The sequence below is a fragment of the Mobula hypostoma genome, chromosome 6 (genome assembly GCF_963921235.1).
Source record: "Mobula hypostoma chromosome 6, sMobHyp1.1, whole genome shotgun sequence".
NCBI lineage: Eukaryota > Metazoa > Chordata > Chondrichthyes > Myliobatiformes > Myliobatidae > Mobula > Mobula hypostoma.
The window spans coordinates 157,060,848-157,074,333 of record NC_086102.1 but is presented as its reverse complement, the minus strand read 5'-3'; the positions used below and the strand labels follow the sequence as shown (position 1 = coordinate 157,074,333).

Here is a 13,486-nt window from a genome sequence, read left to right as displayed (position 1 = left end):
AATGTTTGCATACAGATTGCCAAGATCAGAGAGCAACTCTACCCAACCAGATGGGTAACTAGTTAAGGTTTTATAATGCTCACTTAAGTGTGTTTCAGTGATTTTTTTAAAAATTGGTTTTACTCTGTGGATTTATCTTTAGTTTCTCCTGCATTAAAAATTAAAAAAAAACAACTATTGTAATGTGCCCTCAATGTGACTTGAAGTCAGTGCGAGCTGAAGATGTTTACAGACAATGTGTTGTATACATATTGACCTGTCCAATGAGGGAAGGGAGAGCATTGTCCCATTTACTGTCAAAATTACTTGAGAGTACAGCTGACAGACACTTATGCTGAGTTTGGTTTCACCAACTGGCTAGGAGCCTGGTTCTCAGTGGGAGACACCACTGGAACAAGTGGTGTGGCACAATAGCAGGTAGCTAGAGGTTTGTAGTCAGTGGAAGATCTCTGTCATTCTGGGACCCAACAGTCTTGGCCTGATGCCTATTAATTCAAAGCACATCCTCGAGGTCTGGTGACTAGCCAGGCCGAAGAGAAAAGCAAGTGGGCAGCACAATCAAAATGCTGGAGGAATTCAGCAGGTCAGGCAGCATCTATAGAAATGAGTAAAGGGTCAACCCTGAAGAAGGGTCTCGGCCTTAAACATCGACTATTCCTGTAGATGCTGCCTGACCTGCTGAGTTCTTCCAGCATTTTGCGTGTGTTGCTTTGGACTTCTAGCATCTGCAGACTTCCTTGTGTTTATGCACGACACATTCCATAGAATGGAAACTGACCATGTTAAAAGTTGGAAGCAAAAGAACTGGCTTCCCACTTAGTCGAATATCTCCTAAAACAACATTTATAAACTAGCCCTGTTATCCAAACGACCATATTGCATTTCTCACATTTCCACACTCATTTGGAAATGCCACAATTCCAGTGGGCAGCATAATGCAAATGAGTTCGGCATTGAACTGTCATTATTTTTCATTTGCTGCAAATATGTTTTCATAATGGAGGTGCACATTTACAGATCTGGCATTCCCACTTGGCCTCAAAGGGAAACGTATGTATGTTGTCAATTGTCATTTGTTAGCCTAATAAGCTTGGAAAAGATTGGAACATTTTATAAATTACTGCAATACTGAAATGACAGTGTCAATATTTTACATTCAGTTTTGAAATGTAGTAAATTATTCTTTAATTTAGCCTTACTACACAAAACAAGGCAACGTGATCTGTGTAGCATAACTCCCAGATGAGTTAAATTCTTCTTCCCATCAAGGTTTACTAGGCAGACAGTGAACTAATGAACACACAAGAGAGGTAATTAATGCTAAAGTTAAGATCATTTATGAGGAAAGGTCAACTTTTTCTTTCACAAGGGAAATGTAAATATTGTGGATTAAGGGAAATTAATAATTAAATTAAACACTTGTTAGCAAAGTTCATTCTGTGATGTGGATGACAGTTTAGCTCATCTTCTGTCCAATATTATTATTATAACCTCTCTTGAGAAACAGACTGACCCTGGGCAGGGATGACTTGGGTCTTATTATTGAACATGAAACTAACTCTGTGGTTTATAGTAAAGGAATTGCCCATACCCAGGAAAAGTCAAATGCCTCAGGGTTCATGAGCTTCTACAATATTTATCTGTTTAAATATTGGATTTGTATGAACGAGCTTTTCAAAGTTGCATGGTTTTGAAAAATACACTATTGATTTAACTTATTCATTGCAATGCATGGTTTTAAGACAAATGGGGAGGAATGGCTGGGAGCAGAATGTTTTATTCACTTGAAGGATTTCACCAGTAAAGCTAGCTTTCATTGTCCATCTCTAATTGCCCTTGAATGGGCGTTGCTGGCCATCTTACTTGAACGGCTGTGGTCACTCTTGTAAAGAGACTTCAGCAATGCTGTCAGGGAGGGAACAGCTGGATTTAGGCCGAAGAATGGCAATATATTTCCAAGTGATGGTTTGTAACTCAGAGAGGACCTGCTGTCATATGCCTGGAGACTTGTGTCCTTCCAGGTGTTAGAGATTGGGGATTTGGAGTTTGCTGCCAATGAAGCTTTGATAAATCACTTTAGTAGGTGATAAGCTTTGCATCCCTTGTGCATCAGTGGTGAAGGGAATACTTGTTAAGGATTCAGTTAATCAAATTGCTTTATGCTGGATAAGCTTCATGAGTATTGTTGGATCTGTACTCATCCAGGCAAGTGAAGAGTATTCCATCACAATCCTGGCATGAATTTAGGTGATTAAAAGCTTTGGAGTGTCAGGAGGAGATTCTCTGTCTCTGATCTAGGTCTGTAGTCACAATGGGTATGCAGCTCACCTGTTAAGTCTTTGGAACTTGTGATAGTGGGTTTTGAAGGTGGGTCGCTCTGTTGTAGTCCCAATACTGAAAGTTAAGAGAGGGCACTGTCTTGCTGGAGATGGCCATTGGCACCTGTATGGTTAAAATGTTACATCTAGCTCATCACATCTGAATATTGTATTAGAGTTGCTGCGTGCCCTGATTCGTTTCCTGAGGAGTCGCAGATTGAACCGAACACTCTTCCAATCCCAATTTCTGATCTGATCTTGGAGTAAGTGTCAATGATGTGATGGGGTGCAGAGTGTTGATTTGATCCATTGTTTGACCCTGAATGATTTGCAGTGTGGCTGGATCATCTAGAAGGGCCAGAAATAAAACTAAGCTACGCACACAGAATGCTGGAGGAACTCAACAGGCTAGGCAGCATCTACGGAAAAGAGTAAACAGTTGATGCTTCGGGCCGAAACCCTTCATCAGGACTTCATTAGGTTTTGTACTGAAATGTCAACTCTTTACTCTTTTCCATAGATGCTGCCTGGCCTGCTGAGTTCCTCCAGCATTTTGTGTGTGTATCTTAGTTTATTTCTGGCCCTTCATCAGGACTTCATTAGGTCTCGGCCCGAAACATTGACTGTTTACTCTTTTCCATAGACGCTGCCTGGCCTGCTGAGTTCCTCCAGCATTTTGTGTGTATTTCTTTGATTTTCAGCATCGGCAGATTTTCTGGTGTTTGTAAATAAACTGAGAACCAGTTGAGTCTCTTTGTTAAATATAAAAAAAATCGATAAAATAAAAATATAGAACTGAAAATAGGGTGTTACTGCATTAAGTGAAATAACATTAGCACATCTCCCCAGTTTAGAGTGTAATGATATATCAGAGAGGAAATGTTCAGGGCTTAACAGACAATAGATTTCTCTGCTTCGGCAAAGGTCATGGACCCCTGGGCCTGAAATTTTCTGTTGCAGGTGAGCAGCAGTCTGCACCAGGCTGAGTGTTGTAATAGCTACAGTGATAGCATGCATACTGGGCACCAGGTATTTTATTGTTCAGGAAGAAGCAGAACTGACAGCTCTCCCATGAAACCAGCGGCTCCTCAGCACTTCCAGGGCTTTGCTAAAGAGCAGAGTTGGACACTTAACTGGAAGTCTTTTTCAACATTCGACAGAGTGGTAATCATGGCTTATAAAAGATTTGTTTCAAAACTGAATGCGGCACCTCCATACCCTACACATTGTCCTCAGTCTCTGGTATCTAATGTTATTATCTAATCTTATTACTTAACATTATTATTTAATATTATTCTTTAATTCAAATTGCTGTAAAATAGAAGATTTCCTGTTCTCTATAGTCTTCCTCTCAAAAAAGTTAAGGTATACAGTATGTAAGAATAGACAGGGTACATTTTACAAAATGTAGTAAACATTAATTGTACAAATTTTCTAGGAGTGCTTGTTAAGCAGAAATATTACAAGGCCACAATTTCATTTTTATTGGAAAAATCTGTTACAAAGGTGCATATTCACGGAATATATTTTACAGAACTACAGATGGATTTATATCATAGATTTATTTTGGAACTGGGTGGATTAGCTTTCCAATATATACTTGCCTGAAGTCTTAAAATGCAAGTAATAGAATAATTTAATGAAAACTTTGCTTGGCTAGAATTTTTCTTCAGCAATACGTTTTCACAAAGCATCTTTTACTCAATTTTTTTAAAGTTCATTTAAAAGTTACTGCCCACTGTAAGAAAAAAATGCTTCACTGATTGAGAGCCAGTAGCAGGAATTCATATGTACATAGAAGGGTATCTTCTGTATTTGGGATAATATTCACCCCATTATGTCTATGCAGGACAAAAATAGAACTATCTAGGTTTCTCTTACTTCCCGATTCTCCATCCACAGCCCTTCGGTCCTCACCTGGATGCATTTGAAATGTGATGAGAGTTCCAGCAAAGGGTCCCATGAAAACACATTCTCAAAAATCACCCTCCTACCCCACTCTCAGCTATCACTTCTTTTAGTTAGTTTCAATGGATGTCCTTTATTTAAGGACCTGTCAAGGGAAATCGAATCTTCTTTTTCATCCTGTCCAGCTCTCTCATTTTGTCTACCTTAGTTAAATCTCTCCTCAGTCTTCTTTTATTGAATAAAATATACTACTCAACATATTTCATTTAGTTTCACCATGCATGCTTAAAGTCTTCTAATTGTGACAAAGCATCATTGACCTGAAATATTAGTGCATTTTCTCTCTGCATAGGTGCTGACTGACCTGCTGAATATTTCTAGCACTTTCAACTATTGTGGCAATGAACAGCATAATTTTTAAAATGTATTTTCTGCTGTCAGTGTGAATTGACTGCAGGAAACAGCACATCCTTGAAATCTTAGCTGTTTCTTTCTCTACAGATGCTGCCTTACTAAATAAGTATCTACAATATCATCAACTTTTACCTTCACTATAATGTTTATTAGATTTAACCAGAGAAATAGAAACCTTTCACACATGTTGCCTTAGGTATTCCCTGTAATTGACTGAGGCATTGGTCACAATTTTTTAAATGTAATTGAACAAGGCAAGTCAATTAATTGCATAGTAGTTTTATTGTATCTGTATAATGACTATGTAAATTGATATACATTTACTATAAAGAAGGCAAGACAGTGGCCATATTTCACCAGGAGTTTGAGGAGATTTGGTTTGTCACCTAAAACATTCAAACTTTTACAGATAGGCTGCATCTCCATTTTCTATGGAGGAGTCGGGGAGGGGGGGGGTGGGGTGGGTGCTACTGCACAGGGTTGTAACAAGCTGCAGAAAGTTGTGAAATTAGTCAGCACCGTCATGGGTATTAGCTTCCGTAGTATCCAAAGACATCTTCAAGGAGCAGTGTCTCAGAAAAGTGCCTTCCATCTTCAACAATCCTACTACCCAGAACGTGCCCTTTTCTCATTGTTAGGAGATACAGAAGCCAGAAGGTACACACTCAGCGATTCAGGAACAGCTTCTTCCCCTACTTTCACCTGATTTCTCAATGGATATTGAACCCATGAACTACCTCACTTTTCTAAAAATTTCTGTTTTTTGCACTACTTATCTTACTATAACTATTTAATATACATATATACTTACTGTAATTCAGGTTTTTTGTTTATTATGTATTGCACTGTACTGCTGCTGCAAATTTAACAAATTTCACAACATATGCTGGTGATATTAAATCTGATTCTGTAAATAATATTTAAAACTCCCTACATGCATTGCTTTATCTTTAAATCAATTTAAATACAGTGGTTTTGATAATCAACACAGATTGAATGATTTTTCGACAGATCCAATCCTGGTCCCTCTTGTTCCGTGAAGTTCATTATTGTTTCGGTTTTCTGAGAAATTTGTTAAGACCTCAAAATCATAATTCCCTGTTTAACTTCCAGAATCTGGAATGGAAAGAGTGTATTTTAGTTATTTTGCAGAGTGAAGCTGTATTGAAATAATTGACTCATGGAATCCATTTATCTGCTGTCTATGTCAATCCTGATCAATTATACTTTCCTCCTAACCTTGCATGCTACTTTCCCTTTATCCAATTCCATTTTGAGAGGTGACTTGAATCTACTTCTAGCACCTTTTTAAGCAATATACCCGCTCACAAGTCAAGATGTGTAATATCTACTCCTGTTACATATCCCACTAAAATTCTACTCTCTCCAGTTACCATTTCTTCTGTTGCAGAAGCTGTTTATCTTCAGTTACACAATCAAAACCAATCATCACTCCATGCATCTCCATTAAATCTCCCCTTAATCTGCCTGTGGGATTATCATCAGTTTCTCTTTTCTGTCACAGAACTGAAGACCCTTAACTCTGGTTTTGATCTACAAGATCCCTTCCACAGAGGCCATAATGCCTTTCCTGTAGTGTAAGTGCTGAATTTAATACATTGCCCAGTTGACGGCTAACCTGTAATAAAAACAGAAAATACTGGAAACACCCAGGAGGTCATGAAGGGTCTTTGGAAAAAGAAATAGTTAATATTTCAGGTCAGAGATCTTTTGTCAGTATTAGGAAAGATGCCTAACCTGCATTTCCTAGATATTTGACATAACTTCCTTACTTTAATTTAAAAAATCGCACGAATTCCACCTGCTTTCATTAAAAGCTTTCTTAGTCTGTGTCATCTCTTTAATATCTGTGCACGTGAACCTTTGGTTACTACTTAATCCACCTATCTGAATGTATCACTTCACATTTTTGATCATCCACATGCTTTTCTATTTCAAGAGACTGTCAGTGTCCTCCAAAAACATTTCTCTCTGACATATTAATACATTTTACTTCATCCATGAACCTTGAAATCATGGCACGAATCTCAAGATTTAGAGTATTAATATTTATCACCTCCAAATCAACACCATGACCTCCAGTCTAAAGAACAATGGTTCACTTTCTCCTTTGGTCCACTCTCCTCTCCTATTAGATTCCTTCCTCTCCAGTCCTTCATCATTCCAATCCACCTGGCTTCACCTACCACCTTCTAACTACACTACTTCCCCTCTCCTCACCTTTTTACACCTTCATCTTTCCCCTTCCTTTCCAGTCCTGAAGAAGCGTCTCAGCCTGAAACATAGATGGTTAATTCATTTCCATGGATGCTGCCTGACCTTCTGAGTTCTTCCAGCATTTTGTGTGTGTTGCTTTGGATTTCCAGCATCTGCAGACTTTGTGTTTTTGTTCACGGCAATTCTGTTTCTGTCCCTTACCTAATTTTGATCAATACTGCCAAGGCTCCTTTACTTGTGATAGACTTTAAATCTGTATTAACCACATAATGTGGTACTACAAATATTATTAGGAAGACAATGTCCACAACACCAACCACAGTATCCTCATCATTTCCCTTCATTACCTCACTTAAAAAAAAATGATCAAATTACATAAACACAATTTGTATTTAGTATCTCTGTACTAATTTTCAGGTGTCAGCCCTTTGGTTTGTTAAATGTGAATTCAGTTTGTCACAAATTATTTCATATTTTCCCTATTACAGACTTTAGACTGGGTGGACTGTGTTGTTTACCTAGATGTTCAGTTACGGGCCCTTGAATAAGTCTAAGTCCTTCTGCCAAAGGCAGCCCATGGTGTTCCAGCGTGCTAAAGAGACTGGCTGTCTATCTCACGACCAGGTGATATGTGGCAGTGCTGGCAGTGAATTCTGATGAGGGGTCATTTAAGTGTGTTGGGATCACATGGATTGTCATTGATGACTTTAATTAAAACTATCTTCAGTATTCAAGAAACAGATAAACATGGATGAGATGGGCTGAAGGGCCTGTTTCTGTGTTGTAGTGCCCTATGACTATCCTTCTAGTATAGGAAGGTTGGCAATTCAGTTGTAGACATTGTAAAAATAAATAGTTCCAGCAATGAAGGGCACAGATTTGGGAGATTCAGTACGTTTTAGGACATTAGAGAGGAAAGGAAGGCTGGAGGTAAAACACTAGCTGTCAACTCGGGAAGTGGCAGATGCTTATTTTCTTTAAAGAAACTGTTGAAGAGTGCAGCCTTGAAATTGAGGGGAAGGGTACTTATACAGAGAGAGAACTATTAGGCCTGGTTTAAGGGGATTGAAAGGAATCTTGGGGGTAATTTTTTTTTAACATAGAAGCTGGTTGGTAGCTGGAACATACTGCTAGAGGGGGTGGAATTGCATATGATCACTGTGTTTAGAGGGAAAATAGCCATTTAAATAGGCAAGGCACTGAAGGATACAGTTCTCATATGGGCAAATGAGATCAATGAGAATGGCATAGTTGGCATGGATATGGTGGGGCCAAGGTTCCATATCTGTGACTCTATTAACATCATTGATACAACCAACAAAGGAAGTTGTGAGCTTAGTAGTTAATTAGGAATTAAGTCAAGGAATGAGACATGGGTATTATGGATAAAGAGACGGTATGGAGACAGTATGATATGAAAGACGGGGATGGGAAGCAAACTTAGTTCTGATCAGACTTTTGTATTTGCATTGGAAGGGAAGTGACAAACTGGAAGAGAAGTTAATGGCAATAGTTTGTAAAGGAAAAGAAGCCAAGGTTGTCTTTCAACTGTAGGAAGAAGGTGGAAAACTAACAATTTCGGGTCCAATTGAATCTCCTCAGTCTTGTGTTGACATACACCCTTGGCCTTCACTGACACTGCTTGATGCACTGAGTTCTTCCAACACTCTGCTACAATTTTTGTTCCAGATTCCTGCATCTGCAGGCCTTTCTGTCTATACCTCTTCAGACTTCACTCAAAGTGAAAGCCTGAAATTCCTAGAACCTGTCAAAATTTCATTGTAATTTTCTAAACTTGTCCTTACTTCAGGGATGAGCACTGGAGATGAGAATTCAGCACCATTAATTTTATCCCATGCTCCAGTGAACACACTTTAGGAAGTTAACCTCTCTCAGTTCTCTGGGACATAAAGATAGACCTCCCAGTCTTAATAACTTTTCTACAGAGGAACACCAGGATTTGCAGCAGGCTATTAAACCCCTTGAGTCTCGGTTGTTAAATTGTCTCATGGCTGGTCCTCATCTGCACTCCTTCTACCCACCGTTGCTCTACACCCTTTATTATCTTCATACAACAATCACCTTAGTATTGTGAGACCAATTATCATGATTTGGCAGGGAGAGAACTCTAGATTTCTGCTCCCTTTTCTACTTCACTAACTACCTTGGATAGTCAGCCTTCCTTTTGAATATATACTTTTCAGGGTGAGTCTTTCACATTTTTCCATTAGCTAGAGCATTTTTATGGTCTAAAGAGATTTGGCTGTACTTTTTCTTTAAAGCTGTTGTTTTTAAGAGAAACTCTTAGTAACTGAATCCATTAATGGACAACTGAGATCAATCAGGGGCTATTATAAATGCATATAACTTTCAAGCTCTGGGTACTAAAATTGACTTTTCCTTTCCCTGAGCATTTTAACATCTGAAATGTGATAAATGTAACTTGAATTCAGGATTTGTAGACCGATCGTTAGATAGATAGCTTTATTTAAAAACTCCAAAGTGGGCATATTACCTTTTGATTGACAGCAGCAATATATAAATTTACTTATTAATTGAATAGCATTAGATACTGTCTCCAGGCTAGCAACTGACTGTTATCAGTCCTAGGACCACCTATATTGCTGAAAAACAGACAGGACGTGAATTATTTAGGCAGTGTTTACAATTCAAAATGTTGCTTAGTTTGACCACATAGATAACACTGAACTGTTGGTTTGTTTTAATCGACACAATGGCTTATAAACAGGAATATAATACATGGGCCCTCCATTAGAAATGCCTTGTATTAGTTGTCAACAATAGGTATGTAGTAGTAGTTTTAATATGCAGTAATAAGCCTAACAAGTCTGCATTGTAAACTGAGATTACAATAGATACTGTATTTTTTTTATTTCTTGCTGTATGGAAGTAGCTAAAAAAGAAATATTGAATATAAAAATTAAATAAAATACCACATTTGTAATCAAGTGAATGATAGTAGAGATTTGATTGCTAAATGTGATCAAGATATTTACAGCTTACATAAGTAAACATAAGAAATAGGAACAGGAGTAGGCCATCCGGCCCGTCGAGCCTGCTCTGCCATTCAATAAGATCATGGCTGATCTGGCCATGGACTCATCTCCACCTACCTGCCTTTTCCCCAATACCCTCAGTTCCCCTATTATAAAAGCACTTTCTGGCAGATTTGTTAATGTGCAATTTCCAGTTGTAAACAATACTCCATTCCATTGGTACATTTCCTTACAGAGCCTAAAATAAATGTACACCATATATTAAAATAGCATTGTACAAGAATTTTCACATTTACTAATCTGAAAATATATTGAATAAAAATATTAATTAATCCTCGACCTTCTCTTCTCACACCCCACCAGCCAAATAATGAAAAGTTGTGTATGCATAGTGAAAACAGTCTCTTAAAAGAGAAACAACAGGAATTCTGCAGATGCTGGAAATTCAAGCAACACACATCAAAGTTGCTGGTGAACGCAGCTGGCCAGGCAGCATCTGTAGGAAGAGGTGCAGTAAGGGATTTGAAAGATTTAAAAGAGAACATGCTTAGATGATGCAGTCCATGACATGGATCTGTAAGGTATCGATGTCAGGGAGGACGATCCCACACTTCGGGCAAGCGTGTTCTGGCAGAGTGCCTTGGTGCTCCCAGCTGGGGTTTCTGGGTTTTCGCACTCCCTGCTGTAATGCATCATCATCCTCAGATATTGGCCCACAGCTTCCATGCTGGCGCTGAAGTTTTGCTAAAGACTGCCTGCCAAATGTGTCCAGTTCTTCCTTCAGTTGTGTGTTTTCTTTCAGCAGCCGGTCCAGCTTTTCAGACATGGCCTCCTTTTCTGCATGAATTTTCTCTCGAGCTGCTCGCTTGGCATGGAAATCTGCACTGTAAGCTTCAGCCTGTGCTTTGAATACAGCCACGGTTTCCATTTCTTCTTCCTGTTTGATGATGGTCTGCTTCATTAATATCAATCTTTTGTTGCTTTTCCACCAAGGCTTTCTCAGTCACTTCTAACTGAGCAGAGATGTCAACCAGAGCCGCATTCTGCACCTTCTGCACACTTAACTCATCAGCTTGCTGGGCAACAGTCTGCTGCAGCTGATTAACTGTTTTCTGGTTCTCTTCCATTGTCCTTTTAGCAACAGTCAGCTCAGCAGTAAGTCCAGACAGTGTTTCCTTCTGTTTACTCTCTCTAATTTTCATTTCTTCATTAGTCTTCAACAAATTGACATAGTCTTTAAACAAAGTATCATAGGCAGCTTGCATTTATGTAAGTTTTCTCTCTTCCTCTGCCAGTACCACTTTTTCATCGAATAACTTTGACTGCGAATTTTTTTTCTTCAGACTGCAAGCTCCCACTTGCAGTTTCAACTTTTCATTGGAATAATTAAGTTGCTTCACATCCTCCACAACTACCTGATTGCTAGCCAGCTTTTGTTCCAGTTCTAGACATCTTGCTTGAAAAGGCTTCCTCATGTCTCAGCTTCCTCCAATTTGTGCTGGACTTTCTGCGAGTCTTTTACTAGTGACATCACTTGTGACTTCAATACTTCAACCTCATTTGGATTTTGGTTTGCAGCGTTTGATTCCTTTGCTGGAGCAGCAATTTCAGAACTCTGTTCTTTAATGTCAAGAAGCACGCTTTTCGATGCAGATCCCTGGTCAGCATCAGATGAAGATTGTGCTTCTGCATTTTCCTCAGTCTGTGTTGTACAGTTAACTCTTTCAACATCTTTGGAGAGTTCTGAAATCCTTTCCTTGCACGACTGAAATTCATGTTCGAGGTTTTCCAACTTCACAGTCTTGTCCCTTAGCATATGAAGTAGTTGTCTGACCATTAGCTCCTCTGACAAACATTTTTCGCTACTGTCATGAGATTTTGACATTTTTAGAGGACTGTCTGAATCTTTGCACTCCAATTCCTTTGATTTTAACTCGGCATCATCCATAGCTTCCACCATTCGAATTTCAACAAATGAATCTTCTGATGATGCAGTACCCAACTTCACAAGGAGTTCTGAATTCATGGCCACCAATTCAGCTTTCTCTGTCTGCAGTCTGTGAATCTGTGCTTTCAGATGTTGAACATCCTGTTCCACCAGATTAGAACTCATACTTTTATTGAACAAATCATCTTTGGATATTCCCTGTGAACTGTCTGCATTTTGCGCTTGAGATTTCTTCAAGGCTTCATTCTCTTCAGTCAAGGTCGTTAATTTTTGTTACATCATATATAATGAGATTTTCAGTTGGCCACTGGCTGTTCAGACGCAGTTTGGGAACACCAATGCCTTTGAATGGAAAATCCTACAAAGGGTAGTGGATATGGCCCAGTACATCACAGGTAAAACCCTCTCAACCATTAAGCACATGTACATGAAATGCTGTTGTAGAAAAGCAGCATTCATCATCAAAGATCCTCACCTCCCAGGCCATGCTCTTTTCTTGCTGCTGCCAACAGGTAGAAGGTATAGGAATCTCATGACTCACACCACCAGGTTCAAGAACAGTTACTACCCATCAACCATTAGGCTCTTGAATAAAAGGGGATAACCATTATGGGAGCCATATATAGGCCTATAAATAGGAGCAAAGATGTGGGGTTGAGATTGCAAATGGAGCTGGAAAAGGCATGTATAAGGGTAATGTTACAATTGTAATTGGGGACTGCAATATTCCAGGGGATCTGGAAAATCAGGTTGGTGTCAGATCACAAGAGAGGGAATTTGTTGAATGCCTACGGGATGTCTTTTTAGAGTAGCTTGAGCTTGAGTCTAGTCGGGGAAAGGCTATCTTAGATTGGGTGTTGTGTAATAATCCAGATCTTATTAGGGAGCTTAACATAAAAGTAAGCCTTGGGAGGCAGTGATCATAATATGATAGAATTCGTACTGCAATTTGAGAGGTAGCAACTTAAGTCACGTGATTCAGTATCGCAATGGAATAAAGGGACTTACAGAGGAGCAGGAGTAGGTGCCGTTGCTATTACAAAGGAAAAAGTGCTAGGCAACCTCAAAGGTCTTAAGGTGGATAAGTCATCTGGACCAGGTGGACTACATCCCAGAGTCCTGAGAGAGGTTGCTGACGAGGTAACAGATGCATTGGACGTGATCTTTCAAGAATCACTTGATTCTGGCATGGTCCCAGAGGACTGGAAGATTGCAAATGTCACTCCACTCTTTAAGAAGAGAGGAAGCCAAATGAAATGAAATTGCAGGCCAGTTAGCCTAACTTCAGTGGTTGGGAAAGTGTTGGAGTCTATTACTATGGATGAGGCTTCAGGATACTTGGAGACTAAAATAAATCAAAGTCAGCATGGTTTTTGTCAAGGGAAATCCCGCCTGACAAATCTGTTGGAGTTCTTTGAGGGAGTAACAAGTAGGATGAACAAAGGAGAGGTAGTGGATGTCATTTACTTGGATTTTCAGAAGGCACTTGAAAAAGGAATCATACATGAGGCTGCTTAAGATAAAATCTTATGGTATTTAAGGAAAGATACTGGCATGGATAGAGGAATGACTGACAGGCAGGAGACAGCGAGGGGGAATAAAGGGGACCTTTCCTTGGTGGCTAGTGGCGATTCTCAGGGGTC

At 39.2% G+C, this 13,486-nt stretch overlaps 1 protein-coding gene and 1 pseudogene across 1 annotated transcript in view; one reads left to right on the top strand and one right to left on the bottom strand.

The window, feature by feature from the left end:
• Nucleotides 1-13,486, top strand: part of znf804a (zinc finger protein 804A) — a 282,667-nt gene that overhangs the window by 58,802 nt on the left and 210,379 nt on the right. The window lies entirely within an intron of this gene.
• On the bottom strand, nucleotides 10,443-12,113 carry LOC134347756 (optineurin-like; annotated as a pseudogene).